Source organism: Oncorhynchus gorbuscha, linkage group LG16, assembly GCF_021184085.1.
Source record: "Oncorhynchus gorbuscha isolate QuinsamMale2020 ecotype Even-year linkage group LG16, OgorEven_v1.0, whole genome shotgun sequence".
Lineage (NCBI taxonomy): Eukaryota > Metazoa > Chordata > Actinopteri > Salmoniformes > Salmonidae > Oncorhynchus > Oncorhynchus gorbuscha.
In genome coordinates, this window is record NC_060188.1 from 77,035,685 (window position 1) to 77,057,554 (window position 21,870).

General features: G+C 45.4%; 1 protein-coding gene across 1 annotated transcript in view; it reads left to right on the plus strand.

Moving 5' to 3' along the window:
* Positions 1-21,870, plus strand: part of LOC123999666 (bone morphogenetic protein receptor type-1B-like) — a 151,104-nt gene that overhangs the window by 152 nt on the left and 129,082 nt on the right. Inside the window, exons 1-2 of the mRNA XM_046305644.1 lie at positions 1-177; positions 6,320-6,389. The exon at positions 1-177 is cut by the window's left edge and continues 152 nt beyond it. The gene's annotated coding sequence lies outside the window, so the exon portion shown is untranslated. The remainder of the gene's footprint in view (positions 178-6,319; positions 6,390-21,870) is intronic.

Sequence of the window (21,870 nt, forward strand, 5' to 3'; positions counted from 1 at the left end):
GGAGCCCAGCACCGGGCGGCGAAAACGTAGCTAATGTTATGTAGAGCCCGGTCACTTGGAGAAGTTGGACATCGACACAACACAAACGTCGTAAAACGAAGAAGCCTAGACGAAATTCTCAAAATAATTGTGACCAAACCATCATATCGGAATCCTTCTATTCTACGCGAGGAAAAGGTAAATTTGTTTAGAAAACCAGGTGTTTTCATAGCAAGCGCGAAGTTTTAGCTTGCATCAATTCTGTTCGCTAGCTTGTATCCTCACTTCTGTCAGAATGTAAAAGTGGTGGTATTTTGTGTTTAGTTTGCGTGTCATGTAATTCAGTCATGATAGACAGGTTTTGACGGCTGTGATGGATTAAATTAGCATCCCTGAACTATCACCAACCGACTCTGATTCGCCTGCTTCCTCCTCTGCTTCCGCTCTGGTTTCAGGAGCTGGCGTTGATGTTTATCAGCATTTAGCAATTATCGCCACACAATAAATCTCCAAATGCCACTTTAGATCAAGTGATTTACTGTAGGCTAAAGCCCTAGAAAATACACCTCAAACGAGAAATACTTCTCAAATAGCCTAAGATTACAGCTTAATATTTGGATACATTTGCAAAAGGCTACTTTTACAATACCGTAAGACATTTGATCAACTCTGATTTTCAATATTATGAGAGTAATCATAGAAAATTCTGCTTTATACTGGTTCCTCTTTATGATACAAGGAATGTTACCAATTTGTGACTAGAGGGGAATGAGTGTTTTTGGTGTACCTGTAAAGTATTGTTTACTGTCTATTAATATAGTCCCAGTATGACCTTACACCCCTTGCTAGCGATCTCATTGAAAGTGTCTCTTAATAATGAACTCTGTGATGTTGAAGTACAGCCTCTGGCAGAGTCCTGGATTAATACTGCTCATTATTTTAGATTTATTAGGATCCCCGTTAACCAAGCTGCGGAAGACGCACAGGACGTACAGTCTTCTCAGCGCCTGGGGGGAGATATACTGTAGTATACTCGCATATTAAGACTGAGTGGACCTGGGTTCAGTACAAGAGATTGGCTTACTGTACTGTTCTATCACACTGGGTGCATGTGTGTCTCTCTGGTCTAGTGGAGTTCTGCGATAGACTGGTGAACAGAACAAAGCATTGTGGCGTGGCATGACTGTCTTTAAATGGGGTTTCAGTCCAATCAAATATTACCCTTGACCCCATGCCACTATACACCAGTCGATGGGGTCTCAAGTCAACAGCCCCACGGCCATTGCAGTGGACCACCAAAAACATCACTGGCCTCCAGCTCATGAAGTTTGGCCAGGCCAGAACCCCAAGAGCAACCATCCATGCACAGCCTTATATTTTATACTAGTCTTCATCTTGGAGACGATGTTGTGTCAAATGGGACCTTATTCCCTATGTAGTAGTACAAAATATAGTGTGCCATTTAGGATATAACATGCAGTCCTATTCAATACAGAGAGGATCATTGATGGAAGCCTGAGTGAGTGGTCTAGAATGAACCACACAGTGATCTCACTACCACCCAGGATTGGCAGCAGCACCACAGACACACCAACACCATAGCCTACAGGGATGTGGAGGGAGGCTGGAGGGTGGTTGGCAGGCCTGTGTTTTTGTGACCTACCACAGACTGAGGCTGGGAGTGTTTCACTGTTGGGGTCTGTGTGTTTCTGGCGCCGGACTGTGTCTTAGTGTGTAACTTACCCGCGTGGTGGTCTTGGGAGGTCTTGTTACGGTAGTTGTGTAAAGGTATTTGTCTCCGGTGTGAAAATGACTGTGTGATACAGGCCTGGCCACATGGGCAGTCTTGGTAATAACCAGGATGTTGAAAATGAGACACATTGATATTGGGAGGAGAGATGATGACAATGCACCTGCCGGGTATCTGTTGAAGAAAACATCTGGTTTGTCACTGTGAATGATTGTCGTCTCCCATATGCCTCAAGGTCGTCTCCCTTGTGGCTACCGAGTGGGGCAGTGGTCTAAGACACTGCATCTCAATGCTAGAGGCGTCACTACAGACACCCTGGTTCGAATCCAGGCTGTATCACAACCGGCCGTGATTGGGTGTCCCATAGGGCGGCGCACAATTGGCCCAGCGTCGTCCGGGTTTGGCTGGTGTAGGCCGTCATTGTATATACAAATTTGTTCTTAACTGACTTGCCTAGTTAAATAAAACAAATATTTAAAATGTGATCAATAAATAACCTACTAGATGTTGAAGACACACCAGGCCTGTGATTATGGAAGACTGCAGGGTCTGTGTTTCACAAGTGAGATAATATGTAAAATAATGTTTGACAGATTTCCAGGTATTTGCAGGTTACTCCTATTTCCTTTGAGTTAAAAACCTAAACCTATGGACTCCCCTATAGAGAGACACACACCGGGTACTCATGGGTCTGAATCTAGGTCTGTCCGCAGGGCTAAGTTTAGCAAGCTGCGACCCCTCTCACCCCAACTTCCTCCCTTATAATTACAGGAAGTGAGCTCAGCCAATCAAAGAATAGTTCCTGGGCGCATATTAACAAGCTGCCAGTATTTGGGAAGAGGGGGGAAGGTTTTCCTCTTAGAGAATGTTTGAGAGATATTGAGAAAGTGTTGAAGAGGGTGGGACTGTCTGGTATCAATCTCAGGACAAACGAAATTAGCACTATCAGGTTATTGAGGGATATCTTTGTTCATCCCTTATACTTTATAAATATCTTCAGGAGGATTTGAACACAGATAATCACATGTGAGTGAATGTGTCTTGTTACAATGTTTGTTGGAGACAGAGGTCCAGACAGGGACCATAGAGTCCTCAGGGGTGTCAAACTCATTCCCGAGGGCTGAGTGTCTGTGAGTTTTGTTTTTTTCTTTCAATTAAGACCTGTAGACAACCAGGTGAGGGGAGTTATTTATTAATTAGTGACCTTGATTCATCAGTCAAGTACAAGGGTGGAGCGAAAACCCACAGACACGTGACCCTCCGTGGAATGACTTTGGAACGTTCCCTAGCGCAACCAGTTTAATCTGCGGGACCATTTTTGTGAGTCGATGGCCAAAACATAATAACTGATGAATTTGTACACTGCAAATTGACCACATCCAAAAAGAGATTGTATTTGAAATTAACAATAATTTCATACCTTGATTACATTGAGACACGATCACATAAGCCTCTTCTTTTAGTACTGGGAATACTTGAACAGATTCCTGGGAACAGATTCCTGGCAACAGATTCCTGGGAACAGATTCCTGGGAACAGATTCCTGGGAACAGATTCCTGTGGATTTTACAGTCTTGTAGGCCGCCTGTTGCCGACCCCTGCCCTAGCATCCTGTGCTTCTGTCTCAGGGGCTTGACAGAGGAGAGGACAACAGAAGGAGAATGGAGGATATCAGCCCTCTTTCAATGGCTTTACCAGCCACAAATGCCAGAACATTCTCTATTCCCCTTTGTTCCTTCTCTCCCTGCTCTTGATGAGTGTGGGAGTAGATTTAAGCACCTGGGTGTCTGATATAGCATGAGTACACACACACACACACACACACACACACACACACACACACACACACACACACACACACACACACACACACACACACACACACACACACACACACACACACACACACACACACACACACACACACACACACACACACACACACACACACACACACACACACACACACACACACACACACACACACACACACACACACACTTCTGAGCTCAAGAGCATCTGATATCAAGGCTTTACACAGGTATGGCTTTTCCATCAATCATCTAATCCCTTTACTTTCTTTCTGCCAATACTGCAGCTGAAGTTCATTCCACACCCGGACAGTCTGTAGTTATCATGCACACCTGGACACTCTGTAGTTATCATGCACACCCGGACACTCTGTAGTTATCATGCACACCCGGACACTCTGTAGTTATCATGTACACACGGACACCCTGAAGTTACCATGCACACCCGGACACTCTGTAGTTACCATGCACACCCGGACACTCTGTAGTTACCATGCACACCCGGACACTCTGTTGTTATCATGCACACCCGGACACCCTGAAGTTACCATGCACACCCGGACACTCTGTAGTTACCATGCACACCCGGACACTCTGTAGTTACCATGCACACCCGGACACTCTGTAGTTACCATGCACACCCGGACACTCTGTAGTTACCATGCACACCCGGACACTCTGTAGTTACCATGCACACCCGGACACTCTGTAGTTACCATGCACACCCGGACACTCTGTAGTTACCATGCACACCCGGACACTCTGTAGTTACCATGCACACCCGGACACTCTGTAGTTACCATGCACACCCGGACACTCTGTAGTTACCATGCACACCCGGACACTCTGTAGTTACCATGCACACCCGGACACTCTGTAGTTACCATGCACACCCGGACACTCTGTAGTTACCATGCACACCCGGACACTCTGTAGTTACCATGCACACCCGGACACTCTGTAGTTACCATGCACACCCGGACACTCTGTAGTTACCATGCACACACCCGGACACTCTGTAGTTACCATGCACACCCGGACACTCTGTAGTTACCATGCACACCCGGACACTCTGTAGTTACCATGCACACCCGGACACTGTGTAGTTACCATGCACACCCGGACACTCTGTAGTTACCATGTAGTTACCATGCACACCCGGACACTCTGTAGTTACCATGCACACCCGGACACTCTGTAGTTACCATGCACACCCGGACACTCTGTAGTTACCATGCACACCCGGACACTCTGTAGTTACCATGTAGTTACCATGCACACCCGGACACTCTGTAGTTACCATGCACACCCGGACACTCTGTAGTTACCATGCACACCCGGACACTCTGTAGTTACTATGCACACCCGGACACTCTGTAGTTACCATGCACACCCGGACACTCTGTAGTTACCATGCACACCCGGACACTCTGTAGTTACCATGCACACACCCGGACACTCTGTAGTTACCATGTACACACCCGGACACTCTGTAGTTACCATGCACACCCGGACACTCTGTAGTTACCATGCACACCCGGACACTCTGTAGTTACCATGCACACACCCGGACACTCTGTAGTTACCATGTACACACCCGGACACTCTGTAGTTACCATGCACACCCGGACACTCTGTAGTTACCATGCACACCCGGACACTCTGTAGTTACCATGCACACCCGGACACTCTGTAGTTACCATGCACACCCAGACACTCTGTAGTTACCATGCACACCCGGACACTCTGAAGGAAAAACAACATTTTCCCCTGGAAAACAATGGTCATGACACATCACACACCCAGGGGTGCAGTTCTCTGCCTGTCTGCTCCAGACATTCTCATCCCTCAGGTGGACTAGGATACATTTTCAGGACATAAGTAAGAGGAGCCATGGAGAAGATAGATTATGTTGCCTTGGTGGTTCCTACTGTCATTCTTCATATTAACAGAGTTCTGGGTTTCAACATTGGGACAAGGAGGACATACTTGCCGTCTCCTATGAGAGAACCCTCAGCTTTAGAACACTAGAAACAGTTACTTATTTAGGCCTACAGTCTCCATGGTCCAATAATATTTCCTCTCAGATTTCTGGAAGTGTTGAAATATCATTCATATATGGATATAGATTAAAGCTTGTTGTTATGAGTTCATCCATTGCAGTATTCCTCCTGAGATTCTCCTGAGGGGAAATCACATGGTTTGTGAAGTGTGCACCTTTGGTTCAGATCAGCACTGGGGCAGAAGAGGTGGAGGAAGAAGAAGAAGAGGAGCAAGAGGCCTCCTCTTGTTCCACTTTCTAGTAATCCTCTCCTATAGGTTCCAGTTGGTCTTTGATAATTACTGATAATCCTCCCAACTCCTCAACCAAAGTCACTGTGAAGATCTCTCTCTCTCTCTCTCTCTCTCTCTGTCTCTGTCTCTGTCTCTGTCTCTGTCTCTCTCTCTCTCTCTCTCTCTCGTCTGATGAAGGGAGGAGGAAAGGAGCAGGAATGACTTCAAGCTCCTAGCTGCGTGCTCTTTGCCTGGAAGGTCTATAACCGTGTGAGAGAAATTGAGCATCCTGTTATTAGGAGGAGAAACAGGGGGATAGACGGGGGAGAAGACAAAGGAGGAGGGGAGAGACATGGAGAGAGAGTAGTAGTTGAATGTTGGCTAGAGGCATTGGTTGAAATCCCAGGTGGGGAATTGCCTTGAGCCTGGCTGAAATTCAGTCTGAATCACATCTGGCAAATACCATTAATTGGAAAAGCTTTTTTTCATTAACTTTCTCTTTCAGGAGAAGACAGCAGCTGTGACTTTGGATGGCAATAATGACAGACCATTGTTTAACCCCTCGTTGTTGGATGGTGAGTCTCCTTTCTATTCTTACTTCTTCTTTATTGTTTAAATGGAAGATGAGTTTCCTGTCCTTGTCTCTCATTGGATTTCTGATCTGGTGTTTGGGTGGTTCTGGTGTTTGGCTGGTGGTGGTGCTGGTGTTTGGATGGTGCTGGTGTTTGGATGGTGCTGGTGTTTGGGTGGCGCTGGTGTTTGGATGGTGGTGGTGTTTGGGTGGTGTTTGGATGGTGGTGGTGCTGATAGTTGGGTGGTGGTGCTGATAGTTGGGTGGTGCTGATAGTTGGGTGGTGTTTGGATGGTGGTGGTGCTGATAGTTGGGTGGTGCTGGTGTTTGGATGGTGGTGGTGCTGGTGTTTGGATGGTGGTGGTGCTGGTGTTTGGGTGGTGGCGGCGGCGTGTAGCGTTTGGGTGGTGGTAGCGTGATGTGGCATGTAGCGTTTGGGTGGTGGTGTAGTGTTTGGGTTTGTAGAGAGCTCAATGATGGGTAAGTTGCAGTGAACCTCCAGAGCGACTAATTGACTAACTGCTGAGCACATCAATGAGGACGTTAGTGAATCCACACTGCAGCTAATAGAGTCAGCTCTGTGTAGGCTACACTGCAGAATCAGTCTGGAGTAGAGGCACAGTAAGGCCGGTCAAGGGATGCTGACTGTGGCAAACGGCACATGGTCCACTATGTGTGTCTCTTACCTGGCTCTGAGACATGGATCCCTCAGACTCAGTGAGAGGAATGTGGGACGACACTGTGCCTGCTTACTGATTTTAAAGGGGATGTGGAGTTGAAAGTTTGACAATAGCTGTTAGCACTGGCTAGGTGGAGTAGCAGCTAAACTACACTCTACAGGCATGGGACTAGGTGGAGTAGCATCTAAACTACACTCTACAGGCATGGGACTAGGTGGTGTAGCATCTAAACTACTCTACAGGCATGGGACTAGGTGGAGTAGCATCTAAACTACACTCTACGGGCATGGGACTATGTGGAATAGCATCTAAACTCCACTCTACAGGCATGGGACTAGGTGGAGTAGCATCTAAACTACTCTGCAGGCATGGGACTAGGGGGAATAGCATTTAAACTACACTCTACAGGCATGGGACTAGGTGGAGTAGCATCTAAACTACACTCTACAGGCATGGGACTAGGTGGAGTAGCATCTAAACTACTCTACAGGCATGGGACTAGGTGGAGTAGCATCTAAACTACACTCTACAGGCATGGGACTAGGTGGAGTAGCATCTAAACTACACTCTACAGGCATGGGACTAGGTGGAGTAGCATCTAAACTACTCTACAGGCATGGGACTAGGTGGAGTAGCATCTAAACTACACTCTACAGGCATGGGACTAGGTGGAGTAGCATCTAAACTACACTCTACAGGCATGGGACTAGGTGGAGTAGCATCTAAACTACACTCTACAGGCATGGGACTAGGTGGAGTAGCATCTAAACTACACTCTACAGGCATGGGACTAGGTGGAGTAACATATAAACTACTCTACAGGCATGGGACTAGGTGGAGTAGCATCTAAACTACACTCTACAGGCATGGGACTAGGTGGAGTAACATATAAACTACTCTACAGGCATGGGACTAGGTGGAGTAGCATCTAAACTACTCTACAGGCATGGGACTAGGTGGAGTAGCATCTAAACTACACTCTACAGGCATGGGACTAGGTGGAGTAGCATCTAAACTACACTCTACAGGCATGGGACTAGGTGGAGTAGCATCTAAACTACACTCTACAGGCATGGGACTAGGTGGAGTAGCATCTAAACTACACTCTACAGGCATGGGACTAGGTGGAGTAACATATAAACTACTCTACAGGCATGGGACTAGGTGGAGTAGCATCTAAACTACTCTACAGGCATGGGACTAGGTGGAGTAGCATCTAAACTACTCTACAGGCATGGGACTAGGTGGAGTAGCATCTAAACTACTCTACAGGCATGGGACTAGGTGGAGTAGCAGCTTAACTGCACTCTACAGGCATGGGACTAGGTGGAGTAGCAGCTTAACTGCACTCTACAGGCATGGGACTAGGTGGAGTAGCATCTAAACTACTCTACAGGCATGGGACTAGGTGGAGTAGCATCTAAACTACTCTACAGGCATGGGACTAGGTGGAGTAGCATCTAAACTACTCTACAGGCATGGGACTAGGTGGAGTAGCAGCTTAACTGCACTCTACAGGCATGGGACTAGGTGGAGTAGCAGCTTAACTGCACTCTACAGGCATGGGACTAGGTGGAGTAGCAGCTTAACTGCACTCTACAGGCATGGGACTAGGTGGAGTAGCAGCTAAACTACTCTACAGGCATGGGACTAGGTGGAGTAGCATCTAAACTACTCTACAGGCATGGGACTAGGTGGAGTAGCATCTAAACTACTCTACAGGCATGGGACTAGGTGGAGTAGCATCTAAACTACTCTACAGGCATGGGACTAGGTGGAGTAGCAGCTTAACTACTCTACAGGCATGGGACTAGGTGGAGTAGCAGCTTAACTACACTCTACAGGCATGGGACTAGGTGGAGTAGCAGCTTAACTACACTCTACAGGCATGGGACTAGGTGGAGTAGCAGCTTAACTACACTCTACAGGCATGGGACTAGGTGGAGTAGCAGCTAAACTACTCTACAGGCATGGGACTAGGTGGAGTAGCAGCTTAACTACACTCTACAGGCATGGGACTAGGTGGAGTAGCATCTAAACTACACTCTACAGGCATGGGACTAGGTGGAGTAGCAGCTTAACTACACTCATGGGACTGAGTGAACCTGAGTGAACAGCTGACCTGAGGGGACAGGTGAGACATAAGGGCTATTAGGGCATGTTACAGAGTTGTCCTCCGTAGCTGATCTGAGGACAGTTCAACACTGATGGGATGTCATTGTAGACTACTTTTCTCTGCTGCTGTCATTGTTACTCTGGCTCTCAGTTGGTGTCAAGCCTCTGTCTTTTAAACTGAAGTTGAATGGGGGTCTGTGAACAGAACGTGTGAAGGCCACATCATTAAGTGTGTTCATTCAATATATAAAATGATTTCAACACAACGGAGTGATTGTGTGTGTTTCTGACAAGGCCTCTTATACAGTATGTTCTCTCCCTCTCATTGATTTCTACACTGGGTCAGAGAGTTGCTGTTGTAGAGTTTAATTAGCATTCCTCAACCCTTAAGAAATGAACTTGCCACTACAGGCATAAACAAAACAATGTGCTGACAAGGCTCTGACAGCACTCCAACAGTCAGGATCTGATCTGGAGTCAGTGAAGAGTCCCCTCCACAGAAGACGGTAGCTAGTTGTGTTGGTGAGAGTCTGTGGACTAGGATGTTGACCTGGTGTCAGGAAAGAGGCCTGTAGAAGCATAGCTCTGGTTTAGATGGCTGGAGAATAACACTGTTAAAGAATGCCAAGAATCTGTGTGTTGAAGTTCACACTGTATCTCCATATGCGGCTGGATCCTGGCAAATAGGCGACAGCTGTGTCTGAGAGAGGGAATGTCAAAGTAGTCCCATTGAGATGGATTTAATAGAATTGGGTGTGCGTCCTCTATATGGAAAAGATTACTGTATTGTACATGTAAGCACAGACACACACACACACACACACACACACACACACACAGGTAGCAACCAGGATGTTGGTCTGTGTTTATACGCTGTAACTCAGTGGGTTATTAATGCAGTGCAGGTCTATGGTAGGACGGCTGAGACCGACAGACCCCCCTACATGATGACACCTGTTTGAAGTGCAATGGGAGATTCAACACGTAGCCCTGCTCTGTTGGCTTAATGGTCTACTTACTCAGCTCTACTACTGTTCTGTTATTTAAATGGCATAAGGTCTTAGGATGCAAAGCTCAAGGAACATTTCTATCTTATGGCTTTACTCTCCTTTTTAACTCCCAAAACCCTCCCACCCTCATAACCACATAGATAAACACACCCTGGGGACTGAGGCTTTGTCCCCACTCTGAAAACACATCCATCATATGATGTTGAATGTCCTTTTGAAGAACCAATACAGTCTGAGTGTCTTTGTTCTAAATTCCTGTCTGTATCTTGGTTCTGACAGCTGGTTCTGACAGCAAAGAGAGAGGGAGAAACAGATCATCTTTTTCCTCTCCTGCTCACGTTATTCGCCTGCCCCTGTATTTTTGATGACGGATTCAAATGGATTTTCCATTTATTTTTTCCATGGATACAGGGCAGGGGGCGATCTGAATCATACAGTACCTGGTCTTACCGTGGTTGTCTGCAGGGAAATGTGATCACATCAAAGCTTGGCATGCTGAGCCCCGTAACGTCCCAGTCCTATACTGTAGGACATCCAGGGAGAGGGCAGAGGGCTGCCTTTACATACACTACATGTTATCAGGATGTTCGCCCTCTCTCATGTCCCTGGCTGCTCTGACCAATCTCATAATTACAGCCTGACTAACATCCTGGTCAACAAACAATACAGAATAAAACAGATGAAGCGAATATAATTTTTGTGTATATAACATAAACCGATACAGATTCTTGACATTACGGATGCAGTATCGTGTACTGTATGCTTTGTGTTAATGTTTGTGATGAGATCCTCATGGGAGTGTGTAATCAGTGGTGCGTTCTGGTGGCAGGCCGTGCCAAATTCAGCTTCTCCCTGGACTCTCAACAATGGCTCAGTCAGTCAGTCAGTCAGTCAGTCAGTCAGTCAGTCAGTCAGTCAGTCAGTCAGTCAGTCAGTCAGTCAGTCAGTCAGTCAGTCAGTGTACTGACACTGAGCTATATTTAGAAATGGTAATGGAAAATGTTTCAGTCAGGCAGGTTCCCTTTCAATCAGCCAATTAGAGGATTCATAGTGGAGTAACACATGGGAACACACACACAGGTTGCACAGGCAGCACAGATGCCCGGCAGGTTTTAGCACACATCACAGGATTAGAGAGCCAGCCAAAACAAATGACGTCACGCCTCGTGTGCCCAACATCCCAGGAGTGTCTTCTCTCTTACCTCTGTAACACCATACCCACTCCCTGTCAAACCCATGACACTCTCCTGATATCATTTTCTGGGGTATTAAATGTTAGACTCATTTCACCATTCAATTTTCACCAGTACTGTAGTTTTTCTCTGTACAGCTGTTGGTCATGTCTCTGTGCTGGACTTGTCTCTGCCTATAACTCTCCTATGAGGACAGATCGTCATTAACAAGCCGTCACCGAATACAAACCGTGTAGTTATTCCCTCCGTAAGGCAATCAAACAGGCAAAATGTCAGTACAGAGACAAAGTGGAGTCGCAATTCAATGGCTCAGACAAGAGATGTATGTGGCAGGTTCTGCAGACAATCACAGACTACAAAGGGAAAACCGGCCACGTTGAGGACACCAACGTCTTGCTTCCGGACAAGGTAAACACCTTTTTCGCCCGCTTTGAGGACAACACATTGCCACCGACACAGCCAGTTACCAAGGACTGTGGCTCTTATTCTCTGTGGCGTCCCTAGCCATGTCCTCAGAGCATGCACATACCAGCTGGCTGGAGTGTTTACGGACATATTCTCTCCCTATCAATCAAATGTATTTATGGAGCCCTTTTTACATCAGCCGATGTCACACCCAGCATAAAACCCCAAACAGCAAACAATGCGGATGTAGAAGCACGGTGGCTAGGAAAAACTCCCTGGGAGGCAGCAACCTAGGAAGAAACCTAGAGAGGAGTGGACAGTCTTCTACTGGCTGTGCCGGGTGGGGGTTATAACAGTACATGGCCAAGATGTTCAAATATTTATAAATGACCAGGGAGGGTCTAATAATAATAATCATAGTGATTGTAGAGGGTACAACAGGTCAGCAACTCGGGAGTAAATGTCAGTTGGCTTTTCATATCCGAGCAGTAGAGAGAGAGAGATAGTTGAAAACAGCAGGTCTGGGACAAGTTGCACGTCCGGTGAACGGCTCAGGGTTCCATAGCCGCAGGCAGAAAAGTTGAAACTGGAGCAGCAGCATGACCAGGTGGACTGGGGACAGCAAGGATGGTCCCAGTGCTCAGGTCCTCCGGGGGGGAGGGAGAGGGAGAGAGGATTAGAGGGAGCATACTTAAAGTCACACAGGACACCAGATAAGACAGGAGAAATACTCCAGATATAACAGACTGACCCTAGCCCCCCAGCACATAGACTATTGTAGCATAAAATCCCAGCCGGCTGTCCCCACATGCTTCATGATGACCACCATTGTTCCAGTACCCAAGAAAGCGAAGATAACTGAACTAAATGACTATCGCCCTGTAGCACTCACTTCTGTCATCATGAAGTGCTTTGAGCGACTAGTTAAGTTTCATATCACCTCTACATTACTTGACAGGCGTGTGCTCAGCCCCAAAAAGATCATCAAGGACAACAACCACCCAAGCCACTGCCTGGTCACCCCACTATCATCAGAAGGTGAGGTCAGTACAGGTGCATCAAAGCTGGGACCGAGGGCCTGAAAAACATCTATCTCAAGGCCATCAGACCGTTAAATAGCCATCACTAGCACTTTAGAGGCTGCTGCCCTATATACGTAGACTTGAAATCACTGGCCACTTTGGTACTAGTCACTTTTAATAATGTTTGCATTACTCATCTCATATGTATATACTGTATTCTATTCTACTGTATTTTAGTCTATGCTGCTCAGACATTGCTCGTCTAAATATTTATATATTCTTAATTGACTTCCTTTACTTTAGATTTGTGTGTATTTTTTAGATATTACTTGTCAATCAATGCAGCAAATGCATGAATGTTTCTACTAATCTTCTGTCCAGGTTTAAGAGTGGGCCTTCTCTTTGTCTCAGTGGTGACTACTGGAGTCTCTTCCTCTTTCGCTCTGTGTTGACTACTGGAGTGAGTCTGGCTGTTCTGATGAATACTGAGTGCCTAGGTAGAGTATGGTGTGTATCCGGTTACATATGACTCAGTGTGTGTGGCAGAGAGTAGCAGCTATTCTGCTGTAGCCTGGACCGTTATTACAGGTGTGTCAGGCCTAGATGCAGCTGTTGATTACTCAGACATGGCTACATGTACTACCATGTGTGTCTACAGAAGGCTCACGTGTAAATGAGAACAAACTAGCTCAGCGGGTCTTACAGTTAGAAAAGTAGTTGCATCTATTTTGAGTCGTTATGCCACTAATATGGTCACCTCTTCAAGAGCTTTTATCATTACCACACATAACTAGGGTGACTGCTGCTGTGATGGGATTCTCCCCAGCAGCAGAACAGTACTGCACCAATACATTATCAATAGCACATATGTTCAGAGAACATACAACACTAATCGGATAACTTTTCTTTCTACTGCGTTTCTATAAAACAAGGAGGCTGGGCTGTGAGGAAGGGAAGGTTTTGAACAGCTGCTCTACTGCTCTCCTCTCCCTTCCTCTTTCCTCTCATCTCTCTGCTCTTCTCCTCTCCCTTTCTCCTCTCCTCTCTCTTCTCCCCTCTCCCTCCACCTGTGTTATGAGGCTCCGGCTGCAGATCTGTGCTGCAGCAGTACAGTAGTCCTCTTGTACTTTCCTTAAAGATCAACTTCAATTAATGAGCGTCTGTCAGCGCTGGGCCTGGGAGTCTCACTGGCAGGAAATTGGAGGATAAGCTGCTTTTGTTCCACAGCGCCAACATTTTGTGCTTTATTGGTTTCCTCATTCTTATTTGAACTGGACACATGAACGAAAATACACACACACACTCTCATACACAATTCATAAATACACACACAGCCACAAATGTACACACAGAGTTACCTTTAGATTGGACTGCAAACCAATGTCCATGACTCTCTGCGAGGTTTCTCAGTTTGAAGACAGTGTTCAGGATGGTGGGTGTTTTCTCTCTTTGAGGCTGGTGTTTGTTTTACTTTTTAAACACACTCCTAAATGAAGTAGTACATGAGCTGGACTGGACAGCTCCTTGGGACCAGGTCTGGGTGAGGAGGAGAGACAGAGGGTAGTGGGCCAGGGCTGAGGTCCACAGAAAAGCTTCAAATGTAGAAATGAGTGGAACTCCCAGGGTTTTCAAAACAAGACCGGAGATTTCATTACACATACCTGGACAACTGAGAGCATGGAAAAAAACACTTGTGCATGTGCGAACAAACACTCCCCGCACCCCTGAGCAGCCGCTGGGCTGGTCAGACTTAAAACCAGAGACATAATACAGATCATTTGAACCAAATGCAGCAGTGAAAACTCCCTTTCTCTCTCCTGTCTTATGGCCAACACGTGTCTGCTTCAGAAAAGTGAAGGGCTCTACAGAAACATGGTCATCAATCATAGCCTGTAAGGATCAGTCACTGCTTACAGGGTTGGGTGGTGGAGAGTGGGAGCTCTATGGTGTGCTGCCTACCGCTCTGTGGGTTGGGTGGGTGGGCGCCGGGTGGTGGTGTTATTCTGGGCTTGGGGAAGGAGTACACTGGTGTGGTTGGGTCCTTTTTTTAGGCCTGGTTCCATCATGTTTTGGGTGGGGTGGGCTGGGTTAAGGGATGACTGTTGGATCGGATGACCATAGTTCTCTTCAGGTCGAAACCCAGATAGACATTAAAACAAATGTAAAACTCTGACGTTATAATTATGTTAAAATCAAGACAACGCATTCTTGTTGCAGCCTCCGACAAGAACACCTGATTCAACTAGTCATCTAGCACTTGACTGGTTAAATCAGGTGTTTGTCCGAAGCTGCAACAATAATGCGTCCTGGAGACACTGCTGTAGATGGTCTGCCATTTCTTTGGATAGGGGACTAGGTCTGTGGGAATGTTTGCATCCTCAGCAGCCAGCCAGCAGTAACAAGATGTCTGCAGACTGCAAATGAGTCTTGAGCCAGATTAGACTAGACAGTCCTGGGGGATCGGATCTGAGATCAACCCTAAAATTGAACCTCCACTCTGCGGTCTTGAGGGAGGGGGTAGAGAGGGATCCTCTGGCAGACATAAATCTACTCAAAGCCCCCTGGATTCCTGCTTTGAGATTCTTCCTTGACGTCTGTGTAAACAGGTCTGGAATATCACCTTGTTTTGTGTGTGTGTTGACACACCATCAAATGTCTGTGTGGGGCGTGTCTGCTTGAACACTGTTCTACAGGAATCTATTCCTATTCAGCCGACAGTCTTTTAAACTCATCGTGTGTGTGTGTAATACAGTTTTTCCTTAGGAAGCCTGTTCCCATTAAAGTCATACTCCTATTGTGGTCAAAGGTCCTAGAGACAAAGCAAGTTCTACTGCTCCGTTTGATATTCTAGTGAAGTAATCCAAGTGGAGTGACTCTCCACTGACCCATCTCCCCAGACGTAGGGTCACACCGTCGGCCCGGTGCACCGTGGGTTCACCATCGTCTTAACGCTCTAACTCCCCTTCAGAGACTGATGGATATCTTGGTGCATCTAATCGGTTCATTATCCACTGTCTTTGTGCATTAGACACAGTGTGAGAGGACAGCTGTCTCTGTATGTTGCTCTGCTCTGGGCTGTCTTGTCTGTCTGTGTGGGATGTTTGGCGTCGAGAATGTGTGTCATGTGTTTAGTTTTTCGGGGAGGGCTCCCCTTGCCTCGTCTCCCGGGCTGACACTTGACCCACGGGGTAATCACAGAGAGATTTGGGATGCCTTTGGCTGACACAGAGTTTAGGGGGAGAGGGCTGCTAGGCTGGTTTGGTGCTGGAGCGTTGTATTTGCATGTCTTTTGCTTGATTGTGACAAGGGCTTTATACAGGTAAATATGGGTCTACGGTCTTCCCCTTTTTAAGACCAACTCAGCAATTACAATGTGCCAGTCCCCAAACTTCACTAACCATTGCTGTTTGAGTCATCGTAGCTCTTTAGAATGTCAAGCCTTGATGCTACCTTGTCTGTCTGTGTCTCCTTTTCAGCAAATCAATAAAGCTGTAAAAGTACTGCAATAAAAGGGGTCAGAGTTCATTAGATGTCAATCTGGATGACCAGCAAGGTCAGCATGGCATATGCAGCTGCTCTCTGGTAGGCTGATTTGATAGGGTGTAACGAGGACAACGTCCTCAATGAGGAATAGCTGAGTGGGAGGAGAGAGGATCTATCATGGGTTCCTCCTGATGACCACCATGACACTGGTCTGGCTGTGTCCTGCAGCTCTTCTCTCCTCTACAGACCGCCACATGTACAGGAGCAGAGAAATGAATGATCTCTTACAAGCCAAAACTCCCCATGGGCTTAGATTATCTCTCAATCAACTCAAGAGAATAGCCTTGTAGTCTGGGAAATTCACTTCTGAGCAGTGAGTTGTCTGTTTATAAACAGTTAAGTCATACTGCCATTGTTATTGAGCAAGATGGACACTATGTGCGCTGAGTGTACAAAACATTAGGAACACCTTCCTAATATTGAGTTGCGCCCCTCTTTGTCCTCAGAACAGCCTGAATTTGTTGCGGCATGGATTCTACAAGATGTCGAAAGCGTTTCACAAGGATGCTGGCCCATGTTTACTCCAATGCTCCCCTCAGTTGGCTGGATGTCCTTTGGGTGGTGGACCATTCTTAATACACACAGGAAACTGTTGAGCAGTTCTTGACATAAACCAGTCTGCCTGGCACCTACTACTCTACCCCGTTCAAAGGTACTTAAATATGTGACTGACCGGCTCGATTCGGTCTTAGTGGTTCCTCAATTACACGTTTTGAGCTTATGCCGCAACCGTTTGTGGTAGATGGTGGCAGATTGTGGTAAATTGCGTCATTCTGTCATTGCACCACACTATTACAAGGGGGAGTTAGAATGCTGATCTGTAGGTAGTCTAAACTGAGTCAATTTGTGCCAATCTTTTCGTGAATTAATGGAGGTTTGAATATTTGTCTCTTTTTTTTGCTGGCCGGTGGTCCGGAGTTAAAATAAAATTGTATTGGTTACATACACATACTTAGCAGATGTTATTGGTCACATACACATACTTAGCAGGTGATATTGGTTACATACACATACTTAGCAGATGTTATTGGTCACATACACATACTTAGCAGGTGATATTGGTTACATTTACATACTTAGCAGATGTTATTGGTCACATACACATACTTAGCAGGTGATATTGGTTACAGTTACATACACATACTTAGCAGGTTATATTGGTTACATTTACATACACATACTTAGCAGGTGATATTGGTTACATACACATACTTAGCAGGTGATATTGGTTACATATACATACTTAGCAGGTGATATTGGTCACATACACATACTTAGCAGGTGATATTGGTTACATTTACATACACATACACAGCAGATGCTATTGGTCACATACACATACTTAGCAGGTGATATTGGTTACATACACATACTTAGCAGATGCTATTTGTTACATACACATACTTAGCAGATGTTATTGGTTACATACACATACTTAGCAGATGCTATTTGTTACATACACATACTTAGCAGATGTTATTGGTTACATACACATACTTAGCAGATGTTATTGGTTACATACACATACTTAGCAGATGCTATTTGTTACATACACATACTTAGCAGATGCTATTTGTTACATACACATACTTAGCAGATGCTATTTGTTACATACACATACTTAGCAGATGTTATTGGTTACATACACATACTTAGCAGATGTTATTGGTTACATACACATACTTAGCAGATGCTATTTGTTACATACACATACTTAGCAGATGCTATTTGTTACATACACATACTTAGCAGATGCTATTGGTTACATACACATACTTAGCAGATGTTATTGGTTACATACACATACTTAGCAGATGTTATTGGTTACATACACATACTTAGCAGATGTTATTGGTTACATACACATACTTAGCAGATGTTATTGGTTACATACACATACTTAGCAGATGTTATTGGTTACATACACATACTTAGCAGATGCTATTGGTTACATACACATACTTAGCAGATGTTATTGGTTACATACACATACTTAGCAGATGTTATTGGTTACATACACATACTTAGCAGATGCTATTTGTTACATACACATACTTAGCAGATGTTATTGGTTACAAACATCTTCATTCCAAGATGGCATAGCAGTCAGACGTCTTTGTCTTTTGTCGTGTCCCTTGTATATATCTTTTACCTCTTTTTCGTCTAATATCTTTTAAAAATATTTTCTTAAACCTCAACTTCTAAATTCTCTCCTGCAACCTGCCTCACCCAATGTGGCGTGGATCTGCTTTTTTCTAAAGTATTTCTGAAATCTGGAATCCCTCAACTGAAGCTAGCCAGCTAACTACCTACCAGCTATCAGTTAGCAAACCACTGCTAGCGGTTATCTTCTAACTTTTAGCTCGGAAAGCTCTCACCAGTTTGAACAACGTGACTCAAACCAGAGCATAACGAACCTATTTCTCTCCATATCCCCGGATTCCTACCACAAACTCTGAACATTTCCATCTGGATCTTCGCAACTAGCTAACCGCAATCCCGGGTGACCACTCCTGGCTAGCGTTTCCATCCCGGAGCAAGCACCAATAAGCCTGAAGCTAGCCCGGACAGGGCTCCTGTGCTACCACCGAAGCCCACTCCAGGGCTACAATATCCGGACCCCTTCTACTGCCGGTATGGGGCACGGGACCGACATACCGACATAATCTGCCCGAGGATTCCAACGCCCGCTGAAGGCCCATTCTGCTAGGCCTGCTAGCTACCTAGAGCTACTTGGAACCCTACAAATTCCACGACTGGTCTATCGACGTCACCGCACGAAGAGGCAAAAACAGACTTACCCCCATCACGACGTCCCCCAAAGGCTAACTTGCTAGCCCCAGGCCTGCTAACTGCTCGCTTGCTAACCCGGTCTGCTAACTGCTAGCTTGCCAGCCCCGGTCTGCTAACTGCTAGCTTGTTTAGCCCCGGCCTACTAACTGTTAGCGTGTTAGCATTGGCATGCTAACTGTCTGAATCGCCGTGTCCCCAGTCAGCCCAACCACTCACTGGACCCATATGTTCACTTGGCTACGCATGCATCTCTCTAATATCAATATTCCTCATCCATTACTGTCCTGGTTAGTGATTACTGTCTTATTTTACTGTAGAGCCTCTAGCCCTGCTCAATATGCCTTAACCAACCATGTTGTTCCACCTCCTACATATGCGATAACATCGCCTGGTTTAAACGTCTCAAGAGACAATATCTCTGTCATCATTACTCAATGCCTAGGTTTACCTCCAATGTACTCACATCCTACCTTACCTTTGTCTGTACACTATGCCTTGAATCTATGCTATCGTGCCCAGAAACCTGCTCCTTTTACTCTCTGTTCCGAACATGCTAGACGGCCAGTTCGTATAGCCTTTTGCCATACCCTTATCCTACTTCTCCTCTGGTGATGTAGAGGTTAATCCAGGTCCTGCAGTGCCTAGCTCTATTCCTACTCCCCAGGTGCTCTCATTTGTTGACTTCTGTAACTGTAAAAGCCTTGGTTTCATGTATGTTAACATTAGAAGCCTACTCCCTAAGTTTGTTTTAGTCACTGCTTTAGCACACTCTGCCAACCCGGATGTCTTAGCCGTGTCTAAATCCTGGCTTAGGAAAATCACCAAAAACCCTGAAATAAAATTTTCCGCCAAGATAGAACTGCCAAAAGGGGCAGTGTTGCAATCTACTGCAAAGATAGCCTGTATTTCTATCCAAGTCTGTACCCAAACAATTTGAGGTTCTACTTCTAAAAATGCACCTGTTGACGCTTGCTATAGACCTCCCTCTGCCCCCAGCTGTGCCCTCGATACCATATGTGAATTGATTGCCCCCCACATCTATCTTCAGAGCTCGTGCTACTAGGTGACCTAAACTGGGACATGCTTAACACCCCTCAATCTCACACAAATGATCAATGAACCTTCCAGGTACAACTCCAAATCCGTAAACACGGGCACCCTCATAGATGTCATCTTAACTAACCCGCCCTCCAAATACACCTCTGCTGTTTTCAATCAAGATCTCAGCGATCACTGCCTCATTGCCTGCATCCGTAATGGGTCTGCGACCAAACGACCACTCCTCATCACTGTCAAACGCTTCCTAAAACACTTCTGCGAGCAGGCCTTTCTTATCGACCTGGCCGGGGTATCCTGGAATGACATTGACCTCACCCCGTCAGTAGATGATGCCTGGCTATTCTTTAAAAGTGCCTTCCTCGCCATCTTAAATAGGTATGCCCCATTCAAAACATTTAGAACTAGCAATAGATATAGTCCTTGGTTAACTCCAGACCTGTCTACCCTTGACCAGCACAAAAACATCCTGTGGTGTTCTGCATTAGCATCGAATAGCCCCCATGATATGCAACTTTTCAAGGAAGTTAGGTACAAATATACACAGGCAGTTAGGAAAGCGAAGGCTAGCTTTTTCAAACAGAAATTTGCATCGTGATGGAATTAACTCAAACATGTTCTGGGACACTGTAAAGTCCATGGAGAATAAGAGTACCTCCTCCCAGCTGCCCACTGCTCTGAGTCTAGGAAACACTGTCACCACTGATAAATCCACTATAATTGAGAATTTCAATAAGTATTTCTCTATGGCTGGCCATGCTTTCCACCTGGCTACCCCTACCCCGGTCAACTGCCCGGCACCATCGATAAGAGACATTGCTGTGCAGCCGTCTTCATCGACCTGGCCAAGGCTTTCGACTCTGTCAATCACCACATTGTTATTGGCAGACTCAACAGCCTTGGTTTCTCAAATGATTGCCTCGCCTGGTTTACCAATATATACCAAAAGGTTACCCATATGTAAACACCTGAGCTACATTTGTTTATGAAATGTACAAATTTATTTAGGCAATTTTAATATTTCTTTAGGCTTGGCCTATTTAGTAGGCTATTTCGCAGCATAAAGCTATATTTGTCAGCATGAAGCTGAGTGACTCACTCATTTGTGGCTTTGGAACAAGTTAATCTGCTCATATTGTGTGTTCAATAATTTGTGACATTGTGGTTACAATGAAGAATGTAAACTAAATATATCAAATAAAGCTTATTCATGCTTAATTGTTTTTGACTCCAGACAGTAGGCTATTATTCCTGTTATTTTTTTTCCTCAATTCATTAATTTGACTGAAGGTCTATTAAACATTTGGCTAAAAAGAAACCATGCCATGAATTAAGAACGTATTTTTATTTTCACAATGCAATGTGGCACATTGACAACTCAAATCGCTTTTAAAATCAAATGTTTTGGTCACAGACACGTGTTTAGCAGATGTTATTGTGGGTGAAGCGAAATGGTTGTGTTTTTAGCTCCTCCGACGGTGCAGTAAAATCTAACAAGTAATATCTAACAATTTGACATCATATACACCAATCTAAGTAAAGCAATGGCATTAAGAATATATAAATATAAGAAGAACCTTCTAATATTAGACACATTAATACACTAAAATAATAACTTAGACTGTTTTTTATCACTGGATATCTTCAAATTGCTGTGCATGAAAAGGA